At 41.5% G+C, this 17469-nt stretch overlaps 1 protein-coding gene and 1 pseudogene across 1 annotated transcript in view; both read left to right on the forward strand.

The window, feature by feature from the left end:
• Sgk1 (serum/glucocorticoid regulated kinase 1) overlaps positions 1-17469 on the forward strand; it is a 116584-nt gene that overhangs the window by 55422 nt on the left and 43693 nt on the right. The gene's annotated exons all lie outside the window — the stretch shown is intronic.
• On the forward strand, positions 3058-10695 carry LOC147002573 (inorganic pyrophosphatase pseudogene; annotated as a pseudogene).

The raw sequence follows: 17469 nt of genomic DNA on the forward strand, positions 1-17469 counted from the left end.
TAATCACATTATTGAAAACTTTAAAAGCAACCTAATTGCTTTTGTATATGTATTCTCTCCCTATTTCACATGTATACTTATTTTGCACACAACTGTTTTTATTGTGTATTAATGTAAACTTACCCTTTTCTTCACTTAACCTTTGGCACATTCATATATTACAATATAAATGTGATGATTAGCATTATGGGTAATAGTCTACCAGTTCTACCAGATGATTACGTTATATAACCATAGACCCTAGGATTAGCACTTTCTCTTTCTTTCCTTCTTTCTTTCTTCCTTTTTTTTCTCTTCTCTTCTTTTCTTTTCTTTTCTCTCCTTTTTCTTTTTCCTTTTTTGAAAAGGCTTAAAATTATGGGGTGTTTCTCACTTGGAATAATCTTAGGATAAATTGAATCTTTGTATAAGTTCCCAGGAATCTAGCGGTTTGAAGATAATAATGGTGATTCAAAAGCCTTCCCAGACCAATTTTAGAAAGAGCTGAATCAATAAACGGGTGTGGGGGGGTTCAAAACTCCTGCCCACTACAAAAATGAACCCCACCCCACCAATGCTTTCACTTCTTCCACGTCCCAGAAGGGAATGTTTTAATGTTTTTGTCAATGATTTACTTTTGACTGGATTTAATTAAAATAAAACAAAACAAAGAACAGAACATTGTTCTATGCTCAGTCTGGTATAGAACTTACTACATTGCCTAAACTGGCCTCAAACTCATGCCAATCCTCCTGCCTAAGTCTCCTAAATGTGTTAGGGTTATAGGTGTGAACCACCACACCTGCCTTTGTATTTTTTTATTATCATAAATTTCAAATATTTCTTTGATTTTAAATTTATTCTGATTCCTTGTAGCAGTATTTCTCTGTGAGTTTTGTATTTACTTTTTTATTTTTTACTTTAAAAAAGTTTTATTTTATTTTGTTAAGTTTTGACATTATCTCTTAGAAGCATGTCCTTTTTCTTTCTTTTTTCTTTTTTCTTTTTTGCCTTTTTTTATTAGATATTTTCTTTATTTACATTTCAAATGCTATCCCGAAGGTTCCCTATACCCTCCCCAGCCCTACTCCCCTACCCACCTACTCCCACTTCTTGGCCTTGCCATTCTCCTGTACTGAGGCATATAAAGTTTGCAAGACCAAGGGGCCTCTCTTCCCAATAATGGCCGACTAGGCCATCTTATGCTACATATGCAGCTAGAGACACAAACTCTGGGGGTACTGGTTAGTTCATATTGTTGTTCCACCTATAGGGTTGCAGACCTCTTCAGCTCCTTGGGTACTTTCTCTAGCTCCTCCATTGGAGCCCTGTGTTCCGTCCAATAGATGACTGTGAGCATCCATTTCTGTATTTGCCAGGCACTGGCATAGCCTCACATGAGACAACTATATCAGGGTCCTTTCAGCAAAACCTTGCTGGCATATGCAATTGGACATAGTACTACCGGAACATCCAGCAATCCCTCCCCTGGGCGTATACCCAGAAGATGTACCAACTGGTAATAAGGACACATGCTCCACTATGTTCATAGCAGCCTTATTTATAATAGCCAGAAGCTGGAAAGAACCCAGATGCCCCTCAACAGAGGAGTGGATACAGAAAATGTGATATATTTACACAATTGAGTACTACTCAGCTATTAAAAACAATGAATTTATGAAATTCTTGGAGAATATCATCCTTAGTGAGGTAACCCAATCACAAAAGAAGTCACTTGATATGTACTGATAAGTAGATATTAGCCCAGAAACTTAGAATACCCAAGATACAATTTGCAAAACACAAGAAAAATCAAGAAGAAGGAAGACAAAAGTGTGGATACTTCATTCCTCCTTAGAATAGGGAACAAAATACCCATGGAAGGAGTTACAGAGACAAAGTTTGGAGCTAAGATGAAAGGATGGACCATCCAGAAACTACCCCACCTGGGGATCCATCCCATAATCAGCCACCAAACCCAGACACTATTGTATTTACTTTTAACAATGTAAAATAAATTATTTTCACAGAGATCTAAATTTTCTTTCAATCTTATCTATGGTAAGATGAACTATAATTTCTTTTCTCTTTCTAACAGAGGAGAAACAAGTATTAGTGGGAAGCTAAATTGTGCTTCACACATAGATAGACCAAGCAAGCCCTGCTCCCAACAGCAGAGATTCATATAAAAGGATTCTTGTCCAACTGGCTTTCTGACTGCCCCAGGGGCACATTTTTGTAACCTATCAGATAACCAGGACATTGGATTCTCCTTGCCAATCCTTCCAAGCTCCCCTCCTTTGCGCCCTGAAGGTCATCTCTTTGAGCTCCAGCCCTGCCCTTCCTCAGCGGTCAGAGATGAGAATCTATACAGTTAGAAGAATGGGGAAGCAGGAACAGGATCTAGGTCACTCTCATCTCTTCAACCACCAAACAAACCATTGCTTTACCAACCAAACAGGACAGACTAGGATCAATTTAGATAAAAGAATGTTTGGGCCAGGACACTGGAGTGAGACACATTCAGGCTCTCACTCATGGATCTCTCCTGTAAATTCTATCCAGCCTGCATGCCAGCTCTCATCAATGAGAAGACATTTTACAAATTACAAAAAAAAAAAAAAGTACAAGAATTTAAGGGATAGAGCTAAGTGTAATTTTATGTTAGTTGTTTTTTGTTTTTGTTTTGTTTGTTTGTGTTTTGTTTTGTTTTGTTTTTCAGACAGGGTTTCTCTATGCAGCCTTGGCTGTCCTGGATCTCACCCTGTAGAGCAGGCTGGCCTCGAACTCAAAAATTCGCCTTCCTCTGCCTCCCAAGTGCTGGGATTAAAGGCGTGCGCCACCACGCCCAGCTCTTGATTTTTTTTTTTTTAAAGACATTGCTTCTCCTTTTTCTCAAAGCTTATAGTTTTTGCTGGGACTGTGTACTAAAGTGATAATAGAATTTAATTTGTCAAGGATCCTCTCCAGAAACTGTTGTATAGAGAAAAGGGTCTAGAAAAACTAAGAGGGATTTGGGGAAAGACAAGATGTAGTAAGCATGCATGTATATATGTATGCATGCATGTGCATGTTGACATGGGCTCTCGCTATGGAAGCCCAGCTGGGAGCCTGGAACTCACAGTACAGCCCAGAGTGTCTTGCTGCAGCTTCCTGAGGGCTGGAATTACAGGTGTGAACCATCATAACCAGCTGCAGTAATTTATTAAAGTAATATTTTTGTCAAAGTCATTAATTCTAAAATTTGCCTTTAGGGATCTGGCAAGACCCTTCCTCAGATTTTAAAGGAGTTGTCAGGTAGGAAGTGCTGGCTGGCGGCAGCTCCTTACCACTTCTAAGTCACAGGAAGGCAACCGCTTTTCATTCATTGGGCTTCTGCGGAGAATCTAGGATAACTCCTAAATTTCCCTGTGATACATATCTGCTGCTGATGTCCAGAGTAAGTCAATGTTCCAATTTTCACTTGTCACTTTTGCAAAGCTATCAGATTCCTTTGTCTTTGCGAGGTAGATGTAACAAAAGGCTTCTAGGTAAGATTGTAGCAAACCTCAGTCTATAAAACACCATCTCTTAGACCAGCAGTTCTCAGCTGCTTTAACTCAGAACCTCAGGCTGCCTTCACCCCCAATCATAAACTTATGTCATTGCTACTTCATAACTGTAGTTTTGCTACTGTTATGAATCCTAATTTAAATGTCTGGTTTTTTTTTTTCTGATGGTTTTAGGGGAACCCCTGTGAAAGGGTCATTTGACATCCCAAGGGGTAGAGACCCTCGGGTTGAGAACTGCTGTCTTCAAAGCATCATCTGAAATCAGGAATCTACTGATGTCCTGGGAGAGGCTCAGCTCTCTTCTATGAAGAACAAATTCCCGTACTGAGTTAGACTTCCAGCCACCCATATGAGAATATATTAACTCTCTTTCAAGTCCAGCCAGATTCCATGGCCTGTTATCTATAATTCTAATTTATTTTTCCAATGTCCCTGAACCTTGACAGCTATAAATACACAAGTTAGTCACCATAAACATGTGTCTTTTTCCCCAATGGGTATTTCCTGTTGTTTTCCCATGGGTGGGTGTTTAAATGATGATTTCAGTAGGTTCAGTAGATTTCTATGTGAAGAATGTGACACCTTTGGGAGGGATAGAGAAGCGGTGGATAGGTGGCTCCCTACTTGAGGAATACAGGTTACAGGACTTTGCAGATTAGAAATTGCTAAAATGTATTAGCTTGGGAGGGTCAGAGCCAAAAAAAAATAAGGATAGAAATTGATGACAGCTTGCTTCTTGGCTTCAAATTGCATGAATCAGCAGCTCTGAATTATTTTTAGAACAGGTGAAATCTGACCTGAGCATGAAGCCAGGCCTTTCAGGTAGAGCGATCACAATATACTGTGTGACCAGAAACTGGGATGCAGTCTCCCTCAGGTCTTTCAGGTAGAGAGATCCCAAAACAACACACTGCAACCAGACTCTGGGATGTAGAATCTCTCTGCTACCCCCTCAAAGGACCTTGATAGTTCTTAAAAAACGACTTCAAAGCTTCTGTTGTGGGTTTGACACTGCTACTGAGCAGTGACCAGGTGATCACATATACTGTGTACGTGGTATTTAGGAGAAGGTGCCAGCGACACAGAAGAGCATATCACTTCTTATTCTTTGGGGACCCACAGAGTCTTCCCAGAAGAACAGGAATCTAAACCAAGAAGTGGGGTTTGCTAAACGGAAGAAGGCTAAAGAAGACAACCTCACAGCTGGGGCATGTCAGCCAGGGCCAGGGTCTGGAATGATGTGGTGACTGGAACAAGCAAGGTACAGCTCTGTGGAAAAGAGAATTCAGATCACTGAGCGTTTTTAAATGGCATCTTACATAATTCATCATTCCTCGGAAAATGAGGGTCTACTTTGACTCAGTCACAGAAGTGATACACAGGTAGAAATAAAGAATAGACAAGAAAAAGAGGTGAATTTCTGACATTCCTTCACTGGAGACAGGTGACTTTGAATTAAGGTTTATGGCTCTGATCATAAGGATAAATATGCTGGGGATTTATTACAAAGAGAAACAAAAAGATTCCAGCCCTAAAAAAGGTGACTTTTGGTTATGTTTACAGAAATATTGAAATGGTCTTCTATTTTTAAAATTATATTTGTCTGGGCTGGGAGTAGGGTATGTCTGTGCCAGGGACTTCTTTTTGTTGTTGTTCTTGTTGTTTTAAATTTCATGTGCATTGGTGTTTTGTATACATGTGTGCCTGTGTGAGGGTATTGCATTCTCTGAACTTGTGGACAACTGTGAACTGCCATGTGGGGTTCTGGAAATTGAACCTGGCTCCTCTGGAAGAGTAGCTGGTGCTCTTAACCACTGAGCCATCTCTCCAGTCTCCTGGGACTTTTTGTATGGAAGTCAGAGAACAACTTTTGGGGAGTCTGTTCTCTTTTTCAAATGATTCAGGTCACCAGGTTTAGGGCTTGTAACAATGACAAGAGTTCTCAGTCCTAAAACAGGACACGGGATTACAAGATGAGCGTGAATGTGAAGCCTTAACAAACTTTACTTACCAAATTTGTTCCTATACATTACATAAGGAAGCAGGTAAAATCAAGAGGTGGCGGGGTCGCTTTGACCAGAGCTTGTGAATTCTTTTTGCTGAAGCTAGTTACCTCCAAGTAAATCAAGTATAAAACGGGCAAAGGGCAGATGTTCCCAAGATCCTTCTGGTTTTATTGTAGTTATTGACTATTTAAGATTTCATTTTTTAAAAGATAATTTATTTTATGTATAGGAGTACACTGTCACTGTCTTCAGACACACCAGAAGAACGTATCAGAGATGGTTGTGAGCTACCACGTGGTTCCTGGGAATTGAACTCAGAACCTCTGGAAGAGTAGTTGGTACTCTTAGCCACTGAACCATCTCTCTAGCTCTGAGATTTCATTTGTAAGGGAGAGGGAGGGGGCAGGGAGAGAGGGAGAGCTACATGTGGGTACCCGTGGAAACCAGAGACATTGGATTCCCTTAGAACTGGGGTTGTAAGCAACTGTGTGTGGGCTACTTGACATGGACAGTGAAAATGGAAGAACAACAGTACATGCTCTTAACTGCTGAGCCATTTCTCCAGCTCCATCCCCTTTCTTCTTCCTCTTCTTCTTTTTTCTCTGTGTAGCCCTGGCTGTCCTGGAACTCACAGAGATCCCCCTGCCTCTGGCAAGTTGGGATCAAAGGTGTGTAGTACTATGCCCAACTCATTTGTTTTTGAGACAAGATCTCATGTATCCCAGGCTGGCCTCAAACTTCCTATATAGCCAAGGCTGTCCTTCTGACTCTACCTCCATGTGCTAGGATTACTGGGAAGTATAGGCACACCCATTTTTTGTGTTTCTGGGGTCGAATCCAGGTCTTTGTTCCTGGTAGCTAAAGCTAGTACTTTTATAGCCTGATCCACGTCTTCAGCCATAAGGACTCTCCGAACACTCAAACTGACTCTTTATCAGGATGGAATGTGGCCAGGTGGGTGGTTTTTGTCTGTAATCTCAGCATTCAAGACACTGAAAGAGGAAGATTGTGGCAAGCATGAGGCCAGCCTGGGCTACAGAGTAAGTTCCAGGCCACTCTAGACTACAAAGCAAAAGCTTGTATCAAAAATCCAAATTTAAAAGCCAGAGGAGATCTCTGAGTTTAAGGCCAGCCTGGTCTAAAAGAGCAAGTTCCAGAACCACCAAGGCTACACAGAGAAATCCTGTCTCAAAAAACAAAAATTGACAATCTCTGCTGGCTGGCAGTAACATATTCCTTTAATCCCAGCACTCAGAAGACAGATGCAGGCAGTTCTCTGTGGGTTTGAGGCCAGTCTGGTATATAGAGTTTCAGGAAAGCCAGCACTACCTAGGGAAACCCTGTCCCAACAAGCCTAAAACAAAACAAAATCCAAACTGAGCCAGTAATGTGGCTCAGTGTTTAGGATACTGGCTGACAATCCAAAGAACCTGGATTGAATTCTTTGTTCAATCCCTTCTGGAAGGAGAGAATTGACTTCCAAAAGTTGTCCTCTTACCTACACACACACACACACACACACACACACACACACACACACACACACGCGCGCACACACATGCACACACACACACATATACACATGCACTTGTATGCACATACACTTGCACACACACACACACACACACACACTCTCACACATACACAGATACTCATACATACACATGCACTTATACACAAATACACACACATATACATATGCCCTCACATGCACATACACACCCATACACATATACACACACAACACACTATACACACACTAAATAAATGTAAAGAAAAACAGTAGTGAAAAAAATTGAATATGCTAGCATTAAAGACTGGCTTTGGACAAATCTGTTTATACTATACCTTCTTGACCCTCAGTTTCTAATTTTCTTCTTAGTGAAATCCTAGCAGTTCTGAGAACTCAGTTGTTTATCAAAGTTAGCTGCAAAAGTCACGTGCCCGTTTCATAGATTGAGTCTAAAATGTATGAACGCCATGAAGTGCTTTAATGACTGGGTCATGGCTATTATAGATAACAGTATTTATTAAGATAAGTCAGAAATGCCAGTGATAAATATATTAACAAACAAAAATGCTCCGTTCTGTTTACAAATGCCAGGCTGAAAATATCTGTAATAGCAATACTGGACTTAATTGTGTGATGTAAACTTGGCACTGACTTCTGTGCTGGTAAGGAAGAAGTGTAGGTCAGGGTCAGGACTCAAGTGTCTTCTTCATATACATCTGTGTAGTGCCTGCTGCCCAATCACTTAAGTTATATGCAGTCTTATCTAAACAAAAATAACCGCATTACTAATCTCAGGCATGAAAACTAACCACTCAGGCTAATAGGGCTCACTTCCTCCTTGTGACACGGACCAGGCCTTTGATTAATAAGTGTGTGCTTTTTTCTGTTCAACGTCTCAGAAGTGGTAGATGCCATTGTGAGTCCTGTGTTTGTTAACTCTGCATAGGCAGATTTCAAAGCCTGGGCCCCTGTGATGAGCAGTAGTAGTTTTTGAGGGGGGAAATCCCAGCTTCTTAATTTTCACCCAGCAAGTTTCATCTAAAGAGGAATTTCCTCATTGTGGCGCTGAAGACTTTGTTTCTTTACTTTTCACAGCTTACAATAACAAGTGTTCTCAAAACAGTTACCCTGTCCTAGTGACTCTGTAGGGCGGGGAAGGGCAAAACCAGGGTGCTGACTGAGGACTGGGCAGGGCAGCAACACTTTGACCAGTCTGACATTTCACTAGACACATTGCCTGCTATTGCATTACCAAGTATCTTTGTTTTGAGACAGTGTCTCATTATGTATCCATGGCTTGTTTTCATGCTAGGTAGACCATGGACTTGAACTCATGACATCTGCCTACCTCTGAATACTGAGATTAAAGGTATGCTACTATACCTAGTAGAATTTATTTTAAGGTTAGAAAAGTAGCTTAGTTGGTAAGGGGCCTTTGTAGCATCTATAATGCCCTGGGATCAATTCCCAGCACCATATAAAACCAGGCATGGCAATGAATGACTATTTTCCAACATGAGATTATATAAATAAATACATAAATAATATACGAGTCATCCAAATAAATACAAAAATGACACTGGACCTTGTATATGTCAAGTTTATATTTACGAGTTAACTTCTTGAGTTTTTCATTTATAAGATTAATAATAAAATCTTAAAGTGTTGCTGTGAGGCTTAGGTGAGATGTCTGGACATTGATTTGACTTCTTTCTGCTTTTATTCATTTTATAGGTCTTCCTCAGCTTCTTTGTCATAAATGAATAAAAAATAAATAAATAAAAGTAAACCAAACCAAACCAAAACAAAACAAAGCAAAACAAAACAAAGCAAAAAAAAAACCAAAAAACCAAAAACAAAAACAAAAACAAATAGGCCTATCATGAATAGAAAAAGGCAGATCCAAGCTGTGGGCACAGAGCTCTGCCTACTGCTGTCCCTCCCCCACCCCTGTCCTGTGTTTCACTGGATAGGTTTGTTACCCCTCCCCCCAGGCCTGTGTTCTGGGTCTTTTTTGCTCAGCAAATACAGAATCAAAACAAGGAAGGAGAAATTCAAAGTAACCGAATGACTGAGTGAGCTGATGCTGTGCAGTATTTACACAAGAGAGGTTTGTTTTTTAACCAATCAAGGCTCTTATTTCTAGACACAGATGTCATTTAGTTAACCCTGTGTGTTTTAGTTGAGGTTTCTATTGCTGCAATGAAACACCATGACCAAAAAAGTAAGTTGGGGAGGAAAGGGTTTATTCAGCTTACATCTCCATCATGAAAGGAAATCAGGGCAGAAGCTCAAACAGGGCAGGAACCTGGAAGCAGGAGCTGATGCAGAGGCCATGGAGGGAATGGTGCTTACTGGATTGCTCTCCATGACTTGCTCAGCCTGCTTTGTTATAGAACTGAAGACCACAAGCCCAGGGATAGCACCACCCAAGATGGGCTGGGCCTCCCCAACAATCATTAATTAAGAAAATGCCTTATAGCTGGACCTTATGGAAGCGTCTTCTCAGTTAAGGTACCCTCCTTTCAGCTAACTCATTTGTGTGTCAATAAAATCAGCTATCACAACTGGCCCCTTGTCAACTTGACACACAAACACATCACTATTAAGCCCCAACCCTTCCTTTGTTATTGATCCCCAGGATCTCACATTAAAAACATAAATAATTTTATAAGTCCCCCAATCTTTACAAATTCAAGCACATTAAAATTTCAGTTCCTCATTTTCCCCTTTTGTCATACCGGTAGCTCTGCATTGGGACTGTGTGGTTGGGTGACTGTTTGGTGGCAGTGGCGTGTCCCCAGACACCATGGGTGGCTCAGCAGCCAGGCACGCACTGTGCCCTTCACCTTGGAGCACCAGTCTTTCTCCCAGATGAGAAATGGCAGCATATTTCAACATTTCGCCATGTTCTGATTTATGCAGAGAAGGGTGCATTTCACATGATGTTTGAGGGTCTGCACTGTTCAAATGCAAAACTGGATATTGCTGCAAAGAACCCTTTAATTTCAGCTAAGCAAGTTACGGGAAAAAAAATCCCATTTTAAATTTGTTGCCTTGTGAAAAATATGCCTGAACTATGGTGCCATCCCTTAGACAGAGGAAGACCCAGGACTCAGTGGCAAACATTCTGGCTGCTGCTGTGGCAATGACCCAACTGACACTTGTGAAATTGTAAGCCAGGTGTGTGCAAGAACGTTCAAGAGGGGAAATGATCACAAGGAGCATTCTGGGCATATTGGCCATGATTGCTGGGCGCAGCCCTGACTGGAAAGTCATTGCCATTGATGGGGATGACCCAGACACAGCCAGCTATGATGATGCTTCTGATGTTCTGGCTACTTAGAAGCTACTACGTACAGCCTGGTTTGGGCGTGTAAAATTCCTGACAGAGAACCAGACAGGTTTACATTCAGTGCAAAATGTAAAATCATGGATTTTGTAATTGACATTATTTAAAGTGCTCATGACTGTTAGAAAGCATCAGTGAGTACGAAAACGGATGGAAGTGGGAATTAGCTGTGTGAAGACCGCGGTGTCAGAGAGCCACTTTATATGCAGTCCTGATGCTGCTGAAGCCATTGTGGATACTTTTCCACAGCCATGTGAGTCTGCTGGCTCACGACTGACAGATGTGGATAAGTAGTTCCAGCACCAGAGTAAAACATGACAAGTTTCCCCTGGAATGCAAACTGAAACCACAGTGTTCTGTTCACTTGGAAGCAGTAGATGCGGAAGTGAAAGTAGCTTTTCTAGGCTTTAAAGGTCTATAACTCACCTAACGAAGCCGACTCTGCGACGAATGTATAAGGCTAGCCATCCAGACACTTGACATCTGAACAGCTCTCTAACCCTATGTGACATGGAAGTCCCTTGAGCATAGATGTGTTAGGTGAACACATGTTGGGTGAGTACGTTTTCTGTTAGAAAATAAAATTATTTTGCTGAAAAAAAAATCTCTCTCTGAAAATCCACAATCTCTTTTTAAAAAATCAGTCTTTCAGCTGTGGCAAGAATCAAAATTAAATTAAATACCTTCCTCAAGAAGGAAGAATCAGGAAACAGAATCTGAACTACGCAACACAAGACAAAACTCCTACAGCATAAATAACTGAGTGTCCAATTATCTGGGATTCATTCACGATCTCTCAGCCTCTTTCAAGGAGCTCTGCCCTCTGTAGCACACACAGCTTGTCTTCTAGGCTCTGTCTGGCTCGGCTCCACTGCTGCTGCTGTTCTTGGTGGTCATCCCATGGTACTGGCATCTCCAAAGTACTTGTGTCTTCTGCTGCAACTGGGCTGCACGTTCACCAATAGCTTCTCACAGGCTCTCTTCATGGTGCCAAGCCTCAACTTCTTTGCATGACCCCTTCAGTCCTGGGTTGTCACCTGTACTGAGGCTGTGCCTTCACCAACAGCCTCTCCTAACTGCTCGCAGTGCCAAACCTCAGCTGATCTCCAAAACCCCTTCATGCCTTCAGAACTAGTATCGCCTGGTGTGTCTTACATATTATCAAGTCTGGCTGCGTATGAAGTAAAAAACCTTGGTCGCTTCTGGATCCCAGCTTGTGTGTATTGACCCTGAACAAACACTTACTTCAAGATCTTACCTCAGTGATGCCTGTCTCTTCTCAATCACCATTAACTTTTTTTTTTTTTTTTTTGAGACAGGGTTTCTCTGTGTAGCCCTGGCTGTCCTGAAACTCACTCTGTAAACCAGGCTGGCCTCAAACTCAGAAACCCACCTGCTTCTGCCTCCCAAGTGCTAGAATTAAAGGCGTGTGGCACCACTGCACGGCCACCTCTAACTTCTTAGCTCCAGCTAACCAGTATCTATTGTCCCAGGTTTCACTTCAGTGTTGCCAATCTCTTGCTAATTATGGCTGAGTCTTCAGCTCCAGCTGACACGTGTGACAGAATCGCACGTTAAAATAGCAAATGCCCGTGATAGAGCCTTTAAACATCCCTCTGAAACTTCACAAGCCAGGCCTCCATCTTCTGCACTGCTCTCATCATTATCCTCCAAACTCCTACAGAACAGCTTACCGAGCTCTCAGCTTTTCTAGCCTAAAGTTCCAAAATTCCCCCCAAGACAGGATCAAGTCTATTGCAGCCATACCCAACAATCCTGGTACCAGCTTGTTTTTGTTAAGGTTTTTATTGCTGCGACAAAACACCATGACCAAAAAGTAAGTTGAGGAGAAAAGGTTTCTTTGGCTTACACTTCCACATCACCGTTCATCATCAAGGGAAATCAGGGCAGGAATGCAAATAGGGCAGGAATCTGGAGGCAGAGCTGATGCAGAGGCCACAGAGGAATGCTGCTTACTGGCTTGCTCCTCGTGGCTTGCTCAGCCTGCTTTCTTATAGAACCCAGGACCATCAGCCCAGGGATGGAGCCACCCACAATGGGCTGGACCCTCCCCAATTGATCACTAATTGGGAAAATTCCTTACAGCTGTATCTTATGGAGATACCTTTTCAATTGTGATTCCCTCCTTTCAGATAACTTGTTTGTCTGTTAAGCTGACATATGACTAGCCAACACAGTCTCACAAAAGCAAATACACACAAAAGAAAATAATGAACTTCCCTTACACTCACATGTATAGGTAAACATGCACTAGGGTAATTATCACTTATAGATTAATGAGACTATTTTAAAGATCTTTTGTTGTTGTTGTTCTGCAATAGGGTTTCATACAGCCCAGGTTAGCCCTGAACTCTCAATTTACAAGAGGCCGCCTTGAATGGTGATCCTCCTGCCTGTCTCCAACTCTGGAATTACAGACTATGACATCATGCCCAAGTTTGCTGAGCTTTCTGAGAACAAGCCTGTTTATATCGTTGATTAGGTCAAGAGTAATGAGCAGTCTAGATGGGAAAACCACTGATAATTTGGTTTCTGCAAGGATCATGCTATAAAACTATAAGACACAATGAAATGCTCCTGAGTCTCATAATGAATCGTTCCAGCTATAATTTGATCATTTATTTTTAATACGACTTCATCCCATATAATTTAGCAATAAAACTTAATCTTTAGAGCATTAAAAATGATATTTAAAAAGAAATGTTGGAGAGGGAGCTGAGGGGCTGTCATGTAGCTCAGATGGTCTAGAAGTCAATAGCTGAGGATAGCCTTGAACTAACTTTCCTTCCAAGTGCTGCATTTTACTTTCTCATCAATCCATAATTGTATATTAATCCATCATTATCAATTCCATATTTCACATATTCATAGAGACTGAAAACTTAAAAAAATAAAACATTTTGCATTTCCATTGTATAAATGTACTGTATATGGAATTGTGTAATATAAGGACTTTTTCCATACAAGTATATACCTATGCTGGCTGGCCTTGGAGCCCCAAAGATCTGCCAGGCTCTCTCTCTAGCCCTAGAATTACAAGCAGCCACGAGCACACCTACTTTTTAAATGGGCTCTGAAGGGGACCAAACTTGGGTCCTCATGATTTCAAGGCAAGAGCTTTCTTACTGACCTGTCACCCAACCTCAGAATATATTCTGTAAGCATCTGTTCTCCACACAGATGAGATACGAAGACTAGAAAGGGCCCACATTTTTCAAGGTGTCCAGCCTTTTCATTTTGGATTAAAAACCAACCAGACACCTAAGGTCAGGAGGAGCCCATAACCAACAGGAATTATAAAAAGAGCTAATGAAGGCAGCATGCTGTTCCTAGGCTGTTTCCGAAAGTAACTGATTTCATGTTTCTTATCTGCAGGTCGGTGGTGGTTTTGGAGCCTTGGTCAGCCAGTGAACACTTTTGCACATGTATTTCTTTGAATCCTTTACCAGCTGAGAGGCTGGTGTTTTATCAGAGGGAAGTGTAGTGGCTGCTTTTCATAGCAGCACAATACAGTGCTTTCTTTGGGGTGGGACACTCTGTCCAGATTTCCTTTGTACCAGATGGCTGCCTCCCAACCCCCAAAGCTCCCGGGATCACTAGGGATCCAGATGTGCTCACTTCTGAGGCTCAACAGTTAGGAGGAGGCAGCTCCTTCCTGCAGAGTCAGCCTTTACACTTCATAACCGTGGGTACGCACACTTATAATGTATTTGATCATTGTTCACTTCTGGTTTTGATCTGCAAAATAAGCGCCGTGTGGGGTTTTAAAATGTTTACATTTTAAGTAGATGAACGGCTGCTCTGTGGATAAGGCATTGATGAACACCTGTAAGGGACTCAATCCTGAGTCCCAGGGTTCAAGGCTTCTCCTTTCTTAATTCGCCAAACTTGTCCCCAGTTCAATTATACTGTTTCCATTTGACAAGATCATTCATTTTGTTCGTTAGTAAGTACAATGCACTTTGATTTTAGGAAAAAAACAAACTGTGAATTCACTTCAATGTGCCACAGATTGGATTTGTTTATTAAAGCTGGTCTGCCTTATTTCCCACTTGTACCAATTAAAAATACTAATTATTTCTGTGCTAGAATTCCAGGATCATCTTTCCACGCATGAAAGTTTTTGAAGGAATCAACATTTTAATAAAAAAGACTGGTTTGGGAAATTAGTCTCATTTTAAAATATTTTATGTCTGTTCTGGAATTCTGCTCTGTTGGATGGAGTCACCAGAACCCCTTGATTTACACAGCATGGCTGTAATTGCTTCAGAAAGGAACATGCCTCAATCTTGCTGCTAACAAGCTTTCAATTGAGGTTTTCGTATCTATTCTCAAAATCTACTATTTTTCTAAGACCTAATGGCTACTTTCTGAATTCATAAATCAACTCCATTTCTTGTTCTCATGAGGAGTCCTCCAGGTCTGTATGGAGTCCTCCAGGTCTGTATGGGGTCCTCCATGTCTGTATGGACGAGAAACAGATGATTCACTTTTCTGTTGTTGTGATGGTTTGTATATCCTTGGACTAGGGAGTGGCACCATCTGAAGGTGTGGCCTTGTTGGAATAGGTGCGACCTGGTTGGAATGGGTGTGTCACTGTGGGTGTGGGTATAAGATCCTCACCCTAGTTGCCTGGAAGTCACTCTTCCACTAGCAGCCTTTGGATGAAGACATAGAACTCTCAGCTCCTCCTGCGCCATGCCTGCCTGGATACTGCCATGCTCCCACCTTGATGATAATGGACTGAACCTCTGAACCTGTAAGCCAGCCCCAGTTAAATGTTGTTTCTTATAAGACTTGCCTTGGTCATGGTGTCTGTTCACAGCAGTAAAACCCTAACTAATAAGGTTGTAAAATGGCGGGCGGGCGGGCAGGCAGGGGATGATATTCTCAGCTGGTAGATGATGGCTTTTCTCAGAGATGGAATGAACAATCTTTGTTAAAAATTTTTAGGAAAAAAAAAATCACTGAGTCAGTGCAACAAAGGGGAAGTAACTCCATGTTGGGGGAAGGAGACATTTTTATTGCTATAAACTTTTGTGTGTGTGGGGGGGTTATTTATGATGTATTATTCTCAATGACAAGTTTGTTCTCATTTAAGTGAGACTGTAAGCCCATACTTCATTTACCCCCTCTGATATCCTGATGCTTGAGAGAAGAGAATATTTTGGAAGAATATTTGCTGCCCCAAATAGTGGTGGGAAGTGTAGAACAACTGAGTGTCTGCCTGCTGGCTTCCACTGGCATCCTGGGAGCACTTGGGAGCCACCTGCCTTCTGAACTCTGAGAAGAATAACTTGAGCTCAACATGGAGGGAAACCCAATTAGCAGAACTATCTAAAAGAAAAACCCCTGTGGCACTCACTATTTAGAATAAGGTTATTTTAGAGTTGTTGGCAAGACAATATATTAAGTTATCCTTTAGTGAGTTTTTACAGTTGGTTTTCTTGGGCTGTTGATGGAAACAGCACATGAAGGAGATGCAATTCTAGGAGAGGAAATTAGGCCATTGTCTTAGTTTGGGTTTTACTGTTGCTGTGAAGAGACACCATGACCAAGGCAATTCTTACAAAAAACAACATTTAACTGGGGATGGCTTACAGGTTCAGAGGTTCAGTCCATTATCATCAAGGTGGGAGCATGGCAGTGTCCAGGCAGGCATAGTGCGGGAGGAGTTGAGAGTTCTATATCTTCATCTGAAGGCTGCTAGGAGAAGACTGGCTTCTAGGCAGCTAGGATGTGGGTCTTAAAGCCCACACCAACAGTAACACATTCCTCCAATGCTACACCTCCTAATAGTGTCACTCCCTGGGTCAAACATATTCAAACCACCACAGTCATATTATGTAAGACGTGTTAAAACAAATTTGCATGTCTTTTTTTAAAAAAAAGAAAGAAAGAAAGAAAGAAAGAAAGAAAGAAAGAAAGAAAGAAAGAAAGAAAGAAAGCCGGGCGTTGGTGGCGCACGCCTTTAATCCCAGCACTTGGGAGGCAGAGGTAGGCGGATTTCTGAGTTCGAGGCCAGCCTGGTCTACAGAGTGAGTTCCAGGACAGCCAGGGCTACACAGAGAAACCCTGTCTCGAAAAAAAACCAAAAAAAAAAAAAAAAAAAAAAAAAAAAGAAAGAAAGAAAGAAAATACAAAGTTTCGCTGCAATCCTGGCTGGCTTTAAACTTGGAGGCTTCAGGAAAGTTTGCATAACACATCCCTTGTCCTGAGCTCAGTCACATAAGGGGGATGGTATCTTGGTTTTCGAGGCTCCTGAGAACATCCCTGAACCTAAACCTGTTGATTGTGTTATTTTGTGGTCTGACTCTTTTTACCTCATGCTCCAGGTCTTGCCTGTTTTGTTAGACTCTGAAGATAACCAAACATTTCTCACTAAAACATTCTCTAAATTCAGGTCGTGATGTCACATACCTTTAATCCTCCTGCTTGGGGGACAAAGGCAGGCACATCTCTGTGAGTCTCTGGCCAGCCCTGTCTTCACAGCCAGTTTCATAGCTATGGAGACCCTCAGCTCTCTACTTTGTTTTGATCCTTTAAAGTTTCTCATTAAGTTAATAATTTATTTAAATTTAGAATTGTTTTTAGTGTAAATAATAAGGGTATTTAATATAGAAATTATATCGACATCACAAAACCCTGGTTGTTGTTCCACTATTCTTTTCCTGACATTTTTCCTTTATTCCTTCATGGGTGACTTTCTAGTTTTGTGAGTTTTTCGTTTGTTTGTTTTTTTTTTTTTTCCAGAAAATTTCTGGTCAAAATAATTTTCTAAAACCAGAAATTATCTGCGTACTTGTAAGACAATAATGTCAATTTCACTTGACCTTAGTGGGATTTTAAACAGGCTTAGGGGTGTTTTGGGGACCTCTAAATCCAATGTCCAGTTGTTTTTCTCCTCCAGCTGAAAGTGAGGACAGCATACCTAAGTGTGCCAGCTGGAGGTCCTCTATCCCGTGGGAGCTGAGGACCTTAGAACTGTAGCTGAAGGTAATCTTGTCTCACTCAGTTGTGAGCCTTTGGGGAGTTGGAAAGTGCTTC

This window comes from Mus caroli, unplaced genomic scaffold, assembly GCF_978045245.1.
Source record: "Mus caroli unplaced genomic scaffold, Mus_caroli_1 scaffold_9, whole genome shotgun sequence".
NCBI classification, from domain to species: Eukaryota; Metazoa; Chordata; class Mammalia; order Rodentia; family Muridae; genus Mus; species Mus caroli.